The 17,859-nt window shown below is 42.3% G+C and overlaps 1 long non-coding RNA gene across 17 annotated transcripts in view; it reads left to right on the top strand.

Annotated features, from left to right (window-relative positions):
- Positions 1 to 17,859, top strand: part of Magee2 — a 156,642-nt gene that overhangs the window by 40,195 nt on the left and 98,588 nt on the right. For 5 of the 17 annotated variants that reach the window (XR_004771361.1, XR_004771362.1, XR_004771370.1 and 2 more), the window contains exons 7-8: positions 888 to 1,099; positions 8,850 to 8,941. This is a non-coding gene — a long non-coding RNA (MAGE family member E2). Of the gene's footprint in view, positions 1 to 887; positions 1,100 to 8,170; positions 8,313 to 8,849; positions 8,946 to 15,102; positions 15,363 to 17,859 lie in introns of those variants that run through there. The other 12 variants (XR_004771374.1, XR_004771371.1, XR_003488411.2 and 9 more) reach the window with 9 other exon arrangements.

Consider the following 17,859-nt stretch of genomic DNA (forward strand, 5'->3'; position numbering starts at 1 on the left):
TCAAACTCACAGAGATCTGCTTGCCTCTGCCTGCTGAGTATGGAATTAAAGGTGTGCATTACCACACCCAACCAACTGCTTAAGTATTGATTTTGTGTTGGGATGATGTCATCTTTAGCAATGTTTCTCTTTGTGTGTGAATACACATATGTGTGTGCATGTGCCCATATGTGCCAGTGGTCAAAATTAGGTGTTTTTCTCTCTGTCACGCCCCACCTCATTTATTATTTAGTCCCTTTGTCTTTCATGTCTGTGTGTAGTGCATGTGCACATTTGTGTGGGTGTATGTATGTGGGGGTCCTCGGGTGTCAGTCCATGCTTCCCATCTTCATGCAGAGTCTTATATTTTGCTGCTGTGTATACTAAGTCAGCTGGCTCTTGAGCTTCTGGGGATTCTTCCAGTTTTGCTCTAGGACCATTGAGATTCCAGATGCATGCCTCTGTATTAGTATTGAGTGAGTTCCAGGGACTCAATCTCAGGTCCTCACACTTGTATAGCATGTGCTTCACCTACTGATCCATCACCCCAGCCTCTGTCCAGTGTCTCTTCTGTTCTAAAATATGTGGCTAATGGCCTTGTAGTTTTTAGGTAACCTAAATTCTGCTTTTACTTTGCATGATCTTTCCCATGCTATAGCTCCAAGCAAAAGCTAATATACATCTCTACATAGCATTCCAAATAAACACCCCATTGTCCAAAAAAAGAAAAAAACTGTTAGTCAGATGAAGATTTTCTAAGTGGCTCAGAAACAGTATCTCAGTGTGGCCTTCTTCTAGACTGACTACTCATATTTCCTCTATTGAAATCTAGCCCCTAATGTGATGGTATTTAGTTATGGATACTGAGAAAATAATTAGGTCATGAATGTGTCATCCTTGTGAATCAGGTTATCTCCCTCACTACAAGAAGCCAGAGAGCCAGCTCTCCTACCATGTGCATATACAGATTTGCAGCTTGGAAGAAAATACTCATCTGATCCCAACTGCGCTGCCACTGTGAATTCAGGCTTCCAGCTTCCAGCACAGTGAGAGATGTTTACCTCCTGTTATTTTATCCTGGAGCTTTGCTATGTGGATAAACCCGATTATCAGTTACACAGTGAGTGATCAGCTTATCTCCAACTCCCATCTATGAAGTAATTGGGAGACATAGCCTCTTGCTTCCTGATTCATAACTTTGACTTTATATTTACATGTCATCTAGTATATAATAGTTCATAATAGCAGCCAAAATTAGCATAATCCTGTAATTCAGTGAAAGTACATTTGGGCACTGTGTCCTAAAAGAGTTTCAAGAGTTGCAAGATGAGGTAATACCAAACATTCTATCCCAGGGCCAGGAAGATAAAGTCTCCTCAAGATATTCTCTGTGGTAATCTCTGTTCTGTCTAGAACAGTAGTTCTCACCTTCCTAATGCTGCAACCCTTTAATACAGTTCCTCGTGTTGTGGTGACCCCAACCATAAAATTATTTTTGTTGCTACTTAATAACTATAGCTTTGCTACTGTTATGAATCATAATATAGATTCTGATATGCAATCCCTGTGAAATGGTCATCCCCAAAAGTGTCATGATTCACAGGTTCAGAACCACTGGTCTAGAGCTAAACTAAGGCAAACACGGGCAAAACCCAGTCCTCTTCTATAGAACAGCTTAACTAAGAGCTCAGGACCTCCCAGCTCTGCAGTCTGGCAGTCTACTCATCTAAAGTAGGAAGACCACATACAGATTTTAGATGTAGACTAAGGAATCAATGGCCATTTACACCAAGATGCATAAGTACAAACTTGGGACACATGTAAAGAGTTATACAAGTGACCTGAAGAGTTATTTTATTTTATTCTGATGCTGATCTCCATGGAGACAAAAAGTTACTTAGGACTTTCTTTTTGGCTTGATTTGGAGAGCACATTACTTAGTAGCCATAGAAGTGCCTATCATTGAAATTTTGGAAGGATCCCACAGCTAAGCACTAAGCTGAACTCTTGGAATCCAGTGTAGAGAGGGAGGAGTGATAAGCAAAGGAGTCAAGACCATGTTGGATAGACCCACAGAAACAGCTGACCTAAACAAGTAGGAGCTCATGGACCCCAGTCTGACAGCTGGGGATCCAACATAGGACCACAGACCAGGTACCCTGAATGTGGGTGTCAGGTAGGAGGCCTGGGCAGTCTATAGGGACTTTGGCAGTGGAACCAGTATTTATCCCTAGTGCATGAGTAGATTTTGGGAGCCAGTTCCCCATGGAGGGATACACTCTTAGGCCCTAGGCCCTGCCCCAAATGAGATGACAGACTTTTATGATTCCCCCATGGAAGGCCTCACCCTCCCTGGGGAGTGGGTGGGAGATGGGATGGGAGGGTGCATGGGAGGATGGGAGGGAGAGGAAACTAGGATTAATATGTAAAATAAGATTGTTTCTAATTTAAATGAAAATTTACTTTTTTTTCCATTTTTTATTTGAATTAGAAACAAGATTCTTTTACATATAAATCCCAGTTTCCTCTCCCTCCCCCCTCCCTTCCCCTCCCCCAACTAAAACCCTACCTATAACATACCCTTTCGGCTCCCCAGGGAGGGTGAGGCCTTCCACAGAGGGTCATCAGAGTCCCTCATATCCTTTGGGATAGGGCCTAGGCCCACCCCCTTGTGTCTTGGCTCAGGGAGTATGCCTGTATGTGGAATGGGCTCCCAAATTCCACACCTGTGCTAGGAATAAGTACTGATCTACTACAATAGGCCCCATAGATTTCCTAGGTCTCCTCACTGAGACCCACGTTCCTGGGGTCCAGATCAGGCCTGTGCTGGTTTCCTAGCTATCAGTCTGGGGACCAAGAGCTCCCCTTTGTTCAGGTCAACTGTTTCTGTGGGTTTTACCAGCCTGGTCTTGTCCCCTTTGCTCATCATTCGTCCTCTGCAACTGGATTCCAGTTCAGTTCAGTGATTAGTTGTGGGTGTCTGCTTCTACTTCCACCAGCTGCTGGATGTGGGCTATAGGATGGCATATAAGTCAGTCATCAATCTCATTATCAGGGGAGGGCATTTAAGGTAGCCTTTCCTCTGTTGCTTAGATTGTTAGTTGGTGTCATCCTTGTAGATCTCTGGACATTTCCCTAGTGCCAGATTTTTCTTTAAACCTATAATAGCTCCTTCTATTATGGTATCTCTTTTCTTGCTCTCCTCTATTCTTCCCCGAGACTCAACCTCCCTGATCCCTCATGTCCTCTTCTCCCCTTCTCTTTCTCCTAGCTCCCTCTCCCCTCTCCCCATGCTCCCAATTTGCTCAGGAGATCTTGTCCCTTTCCACTTCTCTGGGGGACCATTTATGTCTCTCTTAGAGTCCTTGTTACCTAGCTTCTCTGGCGGTGTGTGGATTGTGGGCTGATAATCTTTTGCTCTAGGTCTAATATCCATATATGGGTACATACCATGTTTGTCTGTTTGTGATTGGGTTACCTCGCTCAGAATGCTTTCTTCTAGTTCCATCCATTTGCCTGTGAATTTCAAGATTCCATTGTGTAAATGTACCACATTTTCTCTATCCATTCTTCAGTTGAGGGGCATCTAGGATGCTTCCAGGTTCTGGCTATTACAAATAATGCTTCTATAAACATCGTTGAACAGATGTCCTTGTTGTATGAATGTGCTTCTTTTGGGTATATGCCTAGGAGTGGAATTGCTGGATCTTGTCGTAGATTCATTCGCATTTTCCTGAAGAACTACCATATTGATTTCCAAAGTGGCTATACGAGTTTCCACTCCCACCAGCAGTGGAGGAGTGTTCCCTTTCTCCACATCCTCTCCAGCATACACTGTCATTGGTGTTTTTGATTTTAGCCCAGTGTAAGATGGTATCTCAGAGTTGTTTTGAGTTCTATTTCCCTGATGGCTAAGGAGTATTATCTTATGTGTCTTCCAGCCATTTTAGATTCCTCTATTCAGAATTGTCTATTTAGTTTTGTACCCCACTTTTTTATTGGATTATTTCATGTTTTGGAGACTACCTTCTTGAGTTCTTTGTAAATTTTGGAGATCAGTCCTCTGTCGGGTGTGGGGTTGGTGAATATCTTTTCCCATTCTGTGGGCTGCTGTTTTGTCTTGCTGACTGTGTCCTTTGCCTTACAGAAGCCTCTCAGTTTCAGGAGGTCCCATTCATTAATTATCGATCTCAGTGTCTGTGCTACTGTTGTTATGTTCGGGAAGTGGTCTTGTGTACCAGTTCCGTCAAGGGTATCTCCCACTTTCTCTTTTAATAGGTTCAGTGTGGCTGGATTTATGTTGGGGTCTTAGATCCATTTGGACTTATGTTTTGTGCATGGCGATAGACATGGATCTATCTGCAGTCTTCTACATGCCAGCATCCAGTTATGCCAGCACCATTTGTTGAAGATGTTCTTTTTGTTCCATCGTATAAATTTGGATTGCTTGTCAAAAATCAGGTGTTCATAGGTGTGTGGGTTAATATCAGGGTTTTCAACTCGATTCCATTGGTCTACCTGTCTATTTTTGTGCCAATACCAAGCTGTTTTCAGGACTATAGCTCTGTAATAGAGCTTGAAATCAGGGATGTTGATGCCTCCAGAAGTGTCTTTATTGTACAGGGATGTTTCATGGCTATTTTCAGGCATTTAGGGTTGTTGAGCCATTAGTCTGATGTTAATTCTGATGTTTCTGCTTTGTAGGTGAATTCATGTTTTTCCTTATAACTTTTTTGCTTGTTTGAGAAGTTGTTTTATTTGTTTGTTTGTTTGCTTGCTTGCTTGCTTGCTTGCTTGCTTACATTGAGACAGTCAGTGTCTTATGTATCCAGCCTGACCTTGAACTTACTATGTAGCTGAAGATAATAGTGGTGAGTTGGAGTTTCTTATCCTCCTATATCTATTTCTGAGATTCTGGGATTGCAGGCATGTACCAACATGTATGGCTCCCTTTCAGATTCTTTAGATGAGTGTGTGTGGGCGTGCGTGGGCGTGCGCAAATGCCATGGAAATTGCAATTTCCTTGCTGAATTTTTGTCTATTGCCATTCTTTTGCCTGTGTTGCTAATATTCTCATCAATTTTTCTGATTCTTTCCATAGTGTTTCCTTGTATCCTTACTTTCCACCTCCTTCCCTGACTTCATCTGCTTTTTTGCATCCTCTCTCAGGTAATTGATCATTCTTATCAGTCAACTTTGGAAGTTTTTATCCAGCATTTTACATATTAGTATCTTTGAGCTCTGTAGTAGAGGAATTATGATCTTTCTGGGGCAGTCATGTGACCTTGCTTTATGTTACTTGTGTTTGTGTTGTGGTTGCCCATCTATTGGTAAATCTTCTGGCTTTATTTGGGAATTTTGTTGAGCAGCACGTTTAGTCCCCACTCCTCTGAGAGAGAAAGAAAGAATTTTAGGAAGTGATTTCTGCATCCCTTCCCTCCCCCAGAGAGCCATGTTCAGCTTAATTTCTATGAATTTGTTGCCTCTCTTTGCACATTACAGGTTTCCTTGCATTTTCTTTGTGGATATCAAAAGCTCTGCCTCTGTTTGGACCAGTGTCTAGGTTCTTTTACTTTGAGTCTCTCCTTCACAGGCTTACATGAAGGCAGCTTCTAACCTGCTGTTTACCCAAAGTCTCTGACTCACTTCCTTGACACAGACTCCAGCAGTCAGGGGTGGCTTTCCCCAACACTTAAACCAAGAGATGGCAGAAGCCCCAAGGAGCTTAAAAGAAACACTACAGAGCAGCGTCCCCTTGGAGTTCCCTTCATTTTCAGGCTGTGTCAGGTTTCTATCACACTTTATTTAGATCTGCATCTATGGCAGGGAAGAGAATTATTCCATGAACTGGTGAACAGATGGGAAGGATTGAAGAATTGAAGCAGGATGAAGGCACATGGAAACTGCAGCCCAGTACTGTGTCTTAGGCAAATAAATTTGTTTTTACTTTTGGTCCTATGCATGCTGGACTCCCTTTAATATCAAATTCTACCTCTAGTGATCTGAGTCTGAAGTCACAGAAGGAGATGATTTGCAATTTAGAATAGTGGTGCAAGGAAGAGCACAGCCATTGGTATAGGTTGCAAATGAACAGCAGTGCTACAGTCTTTTCTCTCACTCTGTGAGTAAATAATCCTTTCACAGAAATAGCCCAGCTCCACCTATGTTTTTGTCAGTTTGAGCAAATACTTCCTCAAGCTTCAGCTTCTTCACCTTGAAGGGCTGGCAGACTCTACACAATTGAGCTGTTGCAATGAAAACTCTTGGCCAGTGCCTGACTACTGTAAAGGCTTGATATTAACCACACTTGTTATAGTGCATTATCTTCTCCAGTGGCTATCAAATGCATCCCTCTCTTCAGTTCTACATTCTTTTACCCATTTTATACATATACTTTTGAGTTTCCAAATTGTAGTTTTCCACAGATATAAGGGGGAAACTACTGTAGATATGAAGGAATAGAAGAAAGAAAAGCATTTTGAACTTTCTCAGAAGTCAGTACTCAATCTGAGGGGGCAAACAATTTTTCTGATTTTATAATCCTGTCCCTGTACCTTGGTAGGAACAGAGAAAGAAAGTAAATGTGTGCCATATTGAAGAGTATTGCTTCATAATCTGGCAGACCTATATTTGAAGCTCAGGTCTGCCACTTTGTTAAAGAACAGGATTATTTTATGTGTTTGAGTGTTTACCTGCACGTATGTATGTGCATATGTCCATGGAGGCAACTAAAGGGTGCTGGATCCCCTGGGACTAGAGATGCAGGTGGGTATAGGTGGCCGTGTGGGTTCTGAGAACTGAACCCAAGTCTTCTGCAAGAGTGACAAGTGTGCTTAATCTCTGAGCCATCATTCTGGCCCCTAGCTCTGACCCTTATGATATATCTCTAGATAAGCAGATGGTTTCAGCTTTCTGAGCCATGGCTTTTTCATTTGTCAAATATGTCTCACAATACCGTATGGGATTATTGAGAAAAGTCCTTAGAGAAAAGTGTGTGTGTGTGTGTGTGTGTGTGTGTGTGTGTGTGTGTGTGTGAGAGAGAGAGAGAGAGAGAGAGAGAGAGAGAGAGAGAGAGAGAGAGAGAGAGAGAGAGCATGTGCTTTATTTTAGTTGCAAGCTTTCTCCTTTTCTGGGTATTCTTAGGTATTTTAGTCAGAAGCTGGGGGAGGGAGCATCAAGGCCTGTTTGCCAACAGCCATTATAAACTGAAAATCCAAAAATAAAAACTTAAAAGACCAATTTTAATGACAAAACATTTGAAAAAATACTGTTATCATGACTCTGCCAGGGAAACTTGTTAGGCATTGTTGTTAACAGTATAATTTGATATGTTTATTGAAGGCAATGTAAGCAGTCTGCGAAATTGTGACTGTCTATAGCCTGTAACCCAGCAGTTTCCCTTCCAAAACCATATCCTGTAGATATGCTAGTGTTTGTATGTGTTTGAAAAGACATGTATGCAAGTCATTCACTACAGCATTATTTTTAATAGCAAAACTCAAATGTCTATCAAAGCACCCATTAAATAAATGGTTATGAAACTACAATGCCGCTACAAAGAATGAGGAAATGTTTTATATACCACAGTGTATAGACCAGCAAGATATACTATTAAGTGTGCAGAAAGTGTTTGTTAAAAATGTATGTTAATACTGCATATTGTATATTTGGGAAGCTATATACTTGCTTGTACACAAGCACGTGTACTTGAGGTTTACTGAAGAAAGCAATAACCGTGGTTAACTGTGGATGAGTGGGTAAGTAGGAACAAAGGAGATGGAAGATTAAGCTGAAAAGGATACTTTTCATTGTATCCCTTTATTTATTTATTTATTTATTTATTTATTTATTTATTTATTTATTGGTTTTTCAAGACAAGGTTTCTCTGTGTAGCTTTGAAGCCTATACTGGCACTTGCTCTGGAGACCAGGGTAGCCTCGAACTCATAGAGATCCACCTGCCTCTGCCTCCTGAGTGCTGGGATTAAGGGCGTGCACCACCAATGCCCGGCTTATTTTCTGTTTTTAATTAAAAAGTTTTCTGGTACTAGAACTTGAATGCAAGTCCTTGCACGGTAGGCAAATTGGCTACGGCTGAGCTATGAGCTGCATCTCTAGGTCTTATTTTTTTTTCTCTTTGGTTAATTTCTTTTCATTCAACATATTTTGATCATGTTTTTCCCCTTTCTCAGCTCTGCGCAGATACTCCCCTTCTCCCTACTCACCTAACTTCATGTTTCTTCCACCCCCTCCAAAAGAAATGAAGCCAAGCTGGGCAGTGGTGGCACACGCCTTCAATTCCAGCATTCGAGAGGCAGAGGCAGGAGAATCTCTGTGAGTTCAAGGCCAGCCTGGTCTACAAAATGAGTTTCAGAATAGCCAGAGCTGTTACACAGAGAAACCCTGTCTCGTAAAACCAAAGAAAAGAATGAATGAATGAATGAATGGATGGATGGATGGATGGATGAACAAAAAGAAACTGAACAGACTCTACACATTGTCCACTTGTGGGCCTGTGTGTTAATTCCCGTCTATTGCCAAAAGAAGCTTCTCTTATGAGGGTTGGGTGATGCAAGGAACTATGGCTATAGCAGTATGTCATTGGGAGTCATTTTATTGCTAAGTTCCTTTAACAGACTAATAGTATTAGGTTTTCCCCTAACTGTGACCTATACTCAGGTTCTAGGCCACTTTAGTAGTGTTAGGTATGGATTCCATCTCATTTAGTGGGCTTCGAATCCAATCAGAAAGTGGTTGGTTACGCCCAAACATTTGTACCACTGTTGTACCAGCCTATCTTATAAGCAGGTAACTGTTGTAGGTTGTAGGGTTTGTAGCTGGGTGATACTGATAATTACTTTTCTCCTCTAGGAGTGTGCAGAGTACCTTCCAGCACCATGAACAAAGTCAATAGTAGTGAAGCTTCTAGTTGGGCACCAGCTCATTTCTTCATGTGTCATGATGTAAGTAAGTATTGTCTTCAGCCATAGAGACTTACCATTAGGTTATGGGGACCAACCAATAGCTTTCACAATAGCCTGTGAAATTTAGGGGAGGGCCATGGATCCCCTTCAGCCAGTGACTCAAAATGTAACCCATTCCCAATACTGAAGGTTTTACTTGTTAGCATAAAATGTCTAGTTGGGGCAGTCTCACCCCTTATATGATGACTCCATTTGAATTCCTTTCATATATGTGTATATTTTAGGAAGCTTCTGTAGTGGTTGGTTTACATGTTGTTTTTCATGGGCCTTTACTGTTAGTTGTCCTTCTCCATAATCCTGTTTTACCCTGTTCTCTCCCCCTCCCCGTTTAGTCCTCCTATTCTAGTTTCCCCTTTATCTCTCCATAACACTATATTCTATTTACTCTTTCTTGGAAGAACCTCTCCTCCCCTCGTCCTTAACCTAGCCTCTGTGGGTATCCAACCAAGTGTTCAGCCTTAAACACATACATATGAGCAAAACTAAATGGACTGAGCAGGTTTTATTTATATAAACACATATGCGTATGTAAGGATAATAATTAAAGAATAAGAGGTCATGTATCTGGGAAGGTGTGGGGAGGAGGACCCTATCGTTTTTTTCATTCATTTAGTTTTTACATTCCAATCCCAGTTCTCCCTCCTTCCTCCCCTCCTGCTCCCCCCACTCCTCCTCACCTCCCATCTGCTCCTCAGAAAGGGTAAGGCCTCCCCTAGGAAATCTACTAAGTCTGTCCCATCATCTCATTGAGGCAGGACCAAAGCACTTCTCCACCCCTCACACCCCCGTATCTAGGCTGAGCAAGGTATCTCTCCATGTAGAATGGGCTCCACTAAATCAGTTTGTGCATTAGTGTTAGATCTTGGACCCACTGCCAGTGGCTTCATATATCATCCCATTTGCACCATTGTCACCTATATTAAGGGAGTCTAATTCAGTCCTATGCAGGTTCCCCATTTGTCAGACCTCAGTCACTGATCTCTCACTAGCTCCTGTCAGCTGATTCTGTGGGTTTTCCCATCGTGGTCTTGACTCCTTTGTTCATATTATTGCTCCTCCCTCACTTTGATTGTACTCCAGGAGCTTGGCCCAAAGGTTAGTTGTGGTTTTCTGCATCTACTTTCATCTGTTTCTGGAAGAGGATTCTAGCTTCTCTGGGTTGTGAATTGTAGACTGGGTATCTTTTGCTTTATGTCTGGTATCCACTTATGAGTGAATACATACTAAATTAGTCTTTCTGGTTTTGGGTTACCACACTCAGGATGTTTTTTTCTAGTTCTGTCCATTTGCCTGTGAATTTTAGGATGTCATTGTTTCTTACCCCTGGTAGTACTCTATTGCATAAATATACCACATTTTCTTTATCCATTGTTCAGTTGAGGGGCATCTGGGTTGTTTCCAAGATCTGGTTATTACAAATAATGTTGCTATGAATATAGTTGAGCAAATGTCGTTGTGGTGTGAATGTGCCTCCTTTGGGTATATGCCCAACAGTGGTATTGCAGGGTCTTGAGGTAGGTTGATCCCTAATTTTCTGATAAATTGCCATACTGATTTCCACAGTGGCTGTAGGGAGGACTGTATCTTAACACTGCCCCCTCACCCATTCTGACAGCATTACAGTGCACCATAGCTCTTCCACAAGGTTGCTCTGGCTCAGGCTAGGAAAGTGACCCACCCCTACCTACCCTGACTCCTGGCACACTCCACATCTGGTCCTGTGCACCACAACCACCCCATGCAATCACCAAGTCCTGGCCCTCAGTAAGTGACTCCAATGCCAACTCTTCGGGCGGTCCAGTGCTCCATAGCAACTCCACTTAGACTGTGTACTAGACCTTGTCCCCACTGAAACCCCAGACCCCTTATCATTCTATCTCAAGGGTCCCCCAAGCTACCTAGCCCACAATCACACTTGGGATCTCTGACCTGGTGGGTTAAAAACCCATGTCAAAATACAAATAACATTGTAAATCTAGATGTGCAAAAACTGGGTAAACTAATCCAATATTCAGTCGTCTTCCAAATAACCAATTTCTTAGTAATGTTCCCTAAAGAGATTAAGTTAGAAGAAATTCAAGACACAGAATTCCAAAAGACAATTATAAACATGTTCAACGATTTCAAAGCATTCAGAGAGGGTACAGATAGCCACATGAATGAACTTAAAGATAACAGGAATAAAATAATGGAAAGCCACATAAACATAAACAGCTAAACAAAACAATGAGGATATTTCAATATATGAAAACTAAATTCAGTAAAGATAGAAACACCAAAACAAAAACAACACTGAAACAAAATAACAAATGAACTTTAAAATCTGTTAAAAAAAAAAAAAAAAAAAGCTCAGTGGAACGCCAACAACAGAATGGATCACACAAAAAGAATATCAGGTCTTTGAAGACAAGGTGGAGTGGAACACTCCAAATCAGTTAAAACACACACCACGTCTCTGTTGGAGGGGGAGCTTCCCCAAGAATGTGAGTGTGGGAGATCTGGTACCATCAGTGGTGTGAACAAGAGCGATGCCCCCCACCGCCCTTATCGCCTGTGGGCAGAACTGGCCCTGAGGTCATGAGAGTGGGAGAGTTGCCCTGCCCTCACCAGCGCCAACACTCTAGAATGTGGCCCCTACACCCGTCTGGGCAACACAGAACTGGCCCTGGTGGTATAGGTGTTAGTAAGCCAGCCCTGAGGGCATGAAAACAGAACCTGCCCCTGCCCCTTGCTGCCTGCTGCATAAAGTCAACTAGCTTGGGGTAGTGCTGGAGAGCTCACCCTGGTGATGAGGATGGGGTAGAACTGGCAGGCTGAGCAACCCTGCAATTACCCAGGTCCAGAACTAGGGCTATGAGTTGGCCAATGTGTATGATCTGCTGAAGCACATGAAGGGGCCCGTCCTGTAGATGCAGAACTGCAGGGTCTCCACGACACAGGGTAACAACAATATCTAAGAGGAGTCCCAGTCAGGGCCCAGTATTGATGATGTAGCATAGACCAAAGGCCTCCAACTGGACCAGTGACTCACTGCAATGAACACTTACAAGTAAAGATGCATGGACTAAAGGGTATGCCATGTGGTTCACTGTGTCACACTACAGCTTCCATGACGAGATGTTTCTTTTTTTCTTTTAAATTTTATTGTATTGGGGGGTGGCATTTGCAAGGGCAGAGGGTAGATATGAAGTGGGGAGATAAATGGGATCAAGATGCATGATGTGAAAGCCACAAAGAATCAAAAAGTTAAAAACAAAGCAAAAATACCTCCCATCTCATAAGAGAAAGAAAAAAGAGAGGTATTGAAAGGGGGGGGAGTCAAAATATAAAGGCAAACCCATCCAAATAACTGCTGCTTATTCAATGAAACTTCAAGAGCTAGAAGGTCTTGGATAGACATTATCCTGGTTTGCTGTCTGTTCTGATGAAACACCATGACCAAAAGCAACTTGGAGAGGAAAGGGTTATTTATGTTTGATCATTTTTCAGGGTTTCAATGTCATTTCTAAATTTTTCCTCAATATTTTGGAGTTTTATCTCCAATTTACTAGTGGGTATGTTCACTTTGGAGACTGCCCTTTCAAGGTCTTGGATAGATATCCTTAATTTATGCATCTGGTTTTTTAACTCTTCTATATGATCATTACTTTTGAACAGTAACTCCAAATTCTCAGTTCAACTATATCCATAATTTAGGATCCCCTTATAGGGGATTTGGTCTGTTGGTCATGGGCCATAGGTGGTGGTTGTGTCATTTTTTTTATATTGCTTCGTTATGTTTTATGCATCTGTTGAAGTGGGTTCCTTTTGACTTTCCTCTTCTTCCAAGCCTGTTAGGATATTGTTTTCTGCATAGAGGAGTATCAGGATGAAGTTTAGTTAAGGGGACTAGTGGAACTCGGTGATGGTTATCGAATGGGTTGCTGAAATGGTCTCATCTTGGCTATATGCCAGCAGGACCAAAACCTTGGTCACTCCTTGGATTGTATGAACCTGCTGGAGACAGGATACCAAATTTCAGACCCAGTAAAGTCTGTCTACTATCTGGGGCTGTGGTTAGAGCCACTGGCCCAAAGTAGCCTCTGGAACTACAGAAATATAGATTCCAGGTCCTGTACTGGACCCATAGAAATCAGAATCCCACACTCATAACAACCCCAGAGATTACTGGAATCAGTGTTTGTCTCTTAGGGGATACTGGGCACACTGGAGCCAAAGCCCAAGCCCTGCACTCACCTCTGAAGCCACTGGAGTGCAGTCCTGGTCACAGGGTGCACTCGAGTCCCACAAAAGCCTGAGGCCTGAGCATTGGCTCTCTCTGTTCCTGCAATAGTGAAAATGTAAATCAATGTGACACTCCACAGCTTTCTTTTCAAATGACGTATAGAAGTTTAGTGAGTTGTATAATCTTTGGGTCTGGCTAATTTTAGTGTGTGATTTTTTTTAAGTTTCAATTTCTGATAATGAAGCTTAAGTTTTAAAATATTAAAAGTATAACGATTTGCAAGGTCTCAAAAAACTAACTTGTGTATCTTTAGGCTTTGGAAAAACAAAAACAATCCAAATCCCAAGATAGTAGATGGAGAGAAATAATTCAGAGCAGTGAAGAAATTATGAAAAGTTCAAATCTAGATGGAGTCACAGAAATATTCTAGCAGAGCATCACAGAACTAATGCCAATACTACTCAAACTATTCCATAAACGAGAAAAGGGGAAAAAAATACCAAACTCTTTATGAAGCCAGTATCACCACAATTAAAAGCAGATAAAACCCAGACAAACATCACATGTTCTTTCTCATCGGAAGCTCCTAGTTCCAAATCTTCAGATGTGAGTACATATCCAGGAGTAACTGCAAAAACCAGGAAAGTAAAAGGGGGCCATTGCTGTGCTGGGGGCAGGGGTAGGGAGTAGGGGAGCAATAGAGAGGCCAATAGCAGGGTACAAGTGGTCTCTTGGGGCAAATGGGAAAAAATGGTGCCTCTAATTAGGGAGGAGGAGGATTATAAATACAGAAAGGGGGAGGAGGATAAAATAACAGTAAAAATATCTGAAAAAGTTATAAGGAGTCATACTCATAGCTATCTACCTAAAAATGCCTGTAATATGCACAAGTCAGTGTATAGATATACATAAGTACTTTAAATGAAAATTTCCCACCTGTGCTGACATTGCTTCAACAGCAGGCATGAAAAGCCCTCTTTTGAGTTGTTGGTTAGGGCTGTCCAAGGGACTTCCAAAAACTGCCCTTGGTTGCCACACTGCCCCTCCAGGTGGAAGGTAAGTCCCTATTCCTGAAAGCACCATGCACTTTGGACATAGAGTCCACAGACCCCTAAGCCGGAACTGACATGAAAGCCTCCTTCCTGAGGACTAGCTTTCATGGTACCAGAAGTGCTATGCAAGCTTCCAAAGGAGGGAAGCAGCCACAACAACCCAGATGGTGCAATAACCCTAAGGGTGCAGTAGTGGCACACATACCCTTGGAGGTAACCAACAGCTCTCTGTTTGGACTTAAGATCTGCTCAACAAGGGGGGGGGGGGAGTCATGCTCTGTAGTTAGCTAGACTGTATGACTCGGAGAACATACAGTTGCCACTTTACTAAACCAGCATAATCCCTAACAACATTCTAAATATTTGTCCTTATACTGAGTGTAGTCCTAACCTCTCATCATAGAAACTTCTCTTTCCAACAAAGACCATTACAGAAAACCACAACCAATCAGGATGCAGAATTATGAACCCTGTCCCAATAGATACATCAACAATATGATTCTGCACCAAAGGCTCAGGGATTGTTGTGGAAGAGGTTGTGGAACGATTGTAAAAGACAGAGGAACAGGGAGTTTGCTATGACATTGTGTCTCCTAAGAATGTCAGAAGCGACATACATAGTTTTACCAGTATGAGTGCCTAAACCTGTGCTGAACAAGGACAACACTAGACATGCTAAAGTGGGTGAGGGAAAGCCCAGGAGGAAAACCCTACACAAAGAACTACAGGCAACTAAAGAATGCTAAGAGCGGGAGAAATAGTCTTCCCTAGGGAAGAGCACACCAACTGGTTATCTAATACATAATATATTCTTAAATAGAACCTGTCCAGTCCATATAATGTTACTTGTATTTCTGTTTTAGGGCTGACTATTTGACACTGGACAACAAATTGGTGTATTCTTTTCTGAGGAAGACCAAGTCTCCTGCTAAAACAGAACCTGGAAGCAACCTAGATGCCCCTAAACTGAAGAATAGATAGAGAAAATGTGGTACATTTACACAATGGAGTACTACTCAGTGGGAAAAAAAAAACAATGGAATTTTGAAATTCGCATGCAAATGGATGGAACTAGAAGAAACCATCCTGAATGAGGTAACCCAGTCACAAAAAGATAAACATGGTATGTACTCACTCATATGATTTTTAGACACAGAGCAAAGGATTACCAGTCTACAATCCACACTGCCAGAGGAGCTAGGAAACAAGGAGGACCCCAAGAGAAAATTGCATAGTCCCTCGAAAAAGGGGAGGGAGACAAGAACCCCTGAACAAAATGGGAGGGGGGTGAGAGGAAGGAGGTGGGAAGGGAAGAAGGGGGCGGAGGAGAACAAGAGGACTGAGACAAAGGAGGAATAGAGGAGGGCAAGAAAGGAGATGCCTTGATAGAGGGAGACAGTACAGGTATGGAGAGAGGTCTGTCTCAGGGAAAATGTTAGGGGATTCACAGGGATGACCCCAACTAAGAATCCAGGCAGTGCTGGAGAGGATGCCATTGATGTCCTTCCCCTATAATCAGATTGGTAACCTTGGTTACCATTCCTAGAGCCTTCATCCAGTAGCTGTTTGAAGCAGAAACAGGCACCCACAGCTAAGCACTGAACCATACTACTGGAATCCAGTTGTGGAGAGGGAGAAGGGATGAGCAAAGGAACCAAGATGGGGCTGAAGAAACCCGCAGAAACAGTGGACCTGACCTACTGATAGAATGGAGACCCTAGTCATAAAGCTGGGGAAACAGCATTGGACTGAACCAAGCCCTCTGAATGTGGGTGCCAGCTAGGAGGCCAAGACAGTCTTATGGGACCTCTAACAGTGGAGCCAGTGTTTATCCCTAGAGCACAAATGGACTTTGGGAGCCCATTTCCTATGGAGGGATACTATTGCAGCCCATATACAGCAAGGAGGGCCTAGGTCCTCCCCCAAACGATATATGAGGGCCTCACTATCCCTAGGGAGGAATTGGGGGGTAGGTTGGGAACATGGGAGGATGGGAGGGTAAGGGAATGGGGGGAATGGATAAGAGTAGTAATTAAAGAATAAAAAAAGAAAAAAAACCAACAACCCAATTAAAAATTATCTATAGAGTTTAGCATTACCAATGACTAGGAAACACATACACAGAAAAACTGTTCAACATCCTTAGCCATCAGGGAAATACAGATTAAAACTGTATCTCCGCTGGGTGCTGGTGGTGCACGCCTTTAATCCTGGCACTTGGGAGGCAGAGGCAGGCGAGACCAGCCTGGTGTAGAGCAAGTGCTAGGACAGGCTCCAAAGCTACACAGAGAAACTCTATCTCGAAACCAACCACCACCCCCACCCCACCCTCGCAAAAAAAAAAAAAAATCTCACCTTACTAGTCAGAATGGTTATCATCAAAAATACCAGTGACAACAAATGCTGGCATGGATGTGGAGAGGGGATTCCTTTAAGACTCAGAAAATATTGCAGATGAAGAGGCAGGAACTAGGAGTTTGAAGGTAGGGTGAGGGGCTGCAAAATTCCAACTTCTAGACTCAGTATAACTGTTGCAATGGTGAATTCACAACACCAGTTATGGCTTGGATTTAGCCTACATAAGACTGGTCCTGTCAACAGTTATAGAAGAAGGAGGGGTTCATAGGCCTCTCCCCTTTAGTGCTGAACTATTGGTTATTGACAGAGTTTGGAGAGAGGAGCGGTCCTTGACTTCAGTTGTGTACCCACTGGTGAGACCACCAGGCTGCAACACATAGCTTCCTATCCATGGTCACACAGGTGGCCCTGGTTACACTCAATAGATTATGAAACAAACCTAATAGAAGTGGATGTGAGAAAGATTTGTAGGGAAGAAATGGGATAGACAGCATTGATTTGGGAGGTGGGAAAGGTTGGAGGTTAGTCAGAATGAAAGTGTGCATGTGTGAAATATACATACTGTCAAAGCCCAAGTCTGATTGCTAGTAAAACGTTATAAAATCCCATTTAAAAGACGAGCAAAATGTTTTATGTGTTGTGGTACATATAAAGTGTGGTGGTAGCACACACCTTTAATCCCAGCACTCAGAAGGCAGAGGCAGGCACTTGTGAGTTCAAGGCCAGCTTGGTCTAATAGTTCCAGGACAGCCAGGGCTACACAAAGAAACCCTGTCTTGAAAAACAAACAAACAAAACAGTAACAACAAGTTATATAAATGAAATCACGAGATAGAAAGTAGTTCTAAGTAGCATTTCTATGTAGCATTTCTAAGTAGCATATTTTAAAATCCACACCATAGTTTTAAAAGTCACCTGTTGAAGCAATCTGGCTTCTGTTTCAGAGCTCTAAAAGATAGAGTTGTCATGAACATTTGCATATAGATTTTTGTGTGGATATAAGTTTTTTTTTTAATCTCTGGAACAAATGCCTCGGGGTTCTATGGCAGTGTTTTATCAATGGTATGTATTTAGCTTAGGTTTTTTTTTTTTTTTTTTTTTACATAAGGAACTGCCAGATATTTTTGCAGAATTACCGGACCATTTTACACTCACATCAACAATGTAAGAGTGCTCCAACCTCCTGCATTCTCATCATCATTTGTTATTGTTGCTTTAAGAAAACCAGTTAACCATTCCATTTATTGAGAATTCATTTACCA

Source organism: Cricetulus griseus, chromosome X (assembly GCF_003668045.3).
Source record: "Cricetulus griseus strain 17A/GY chromosome X, alternate assembly CriGri-PICRH-1.0, whole genome shotgun sequence".
In the NCBI taxonomy this organism is placed as follows: domain Eukaryota; kingdom Metazoa; phylum Chordata; class Mammalia; order Rodentia; family Cricetidae; genus Cricetulus; species Cricetulus griseus.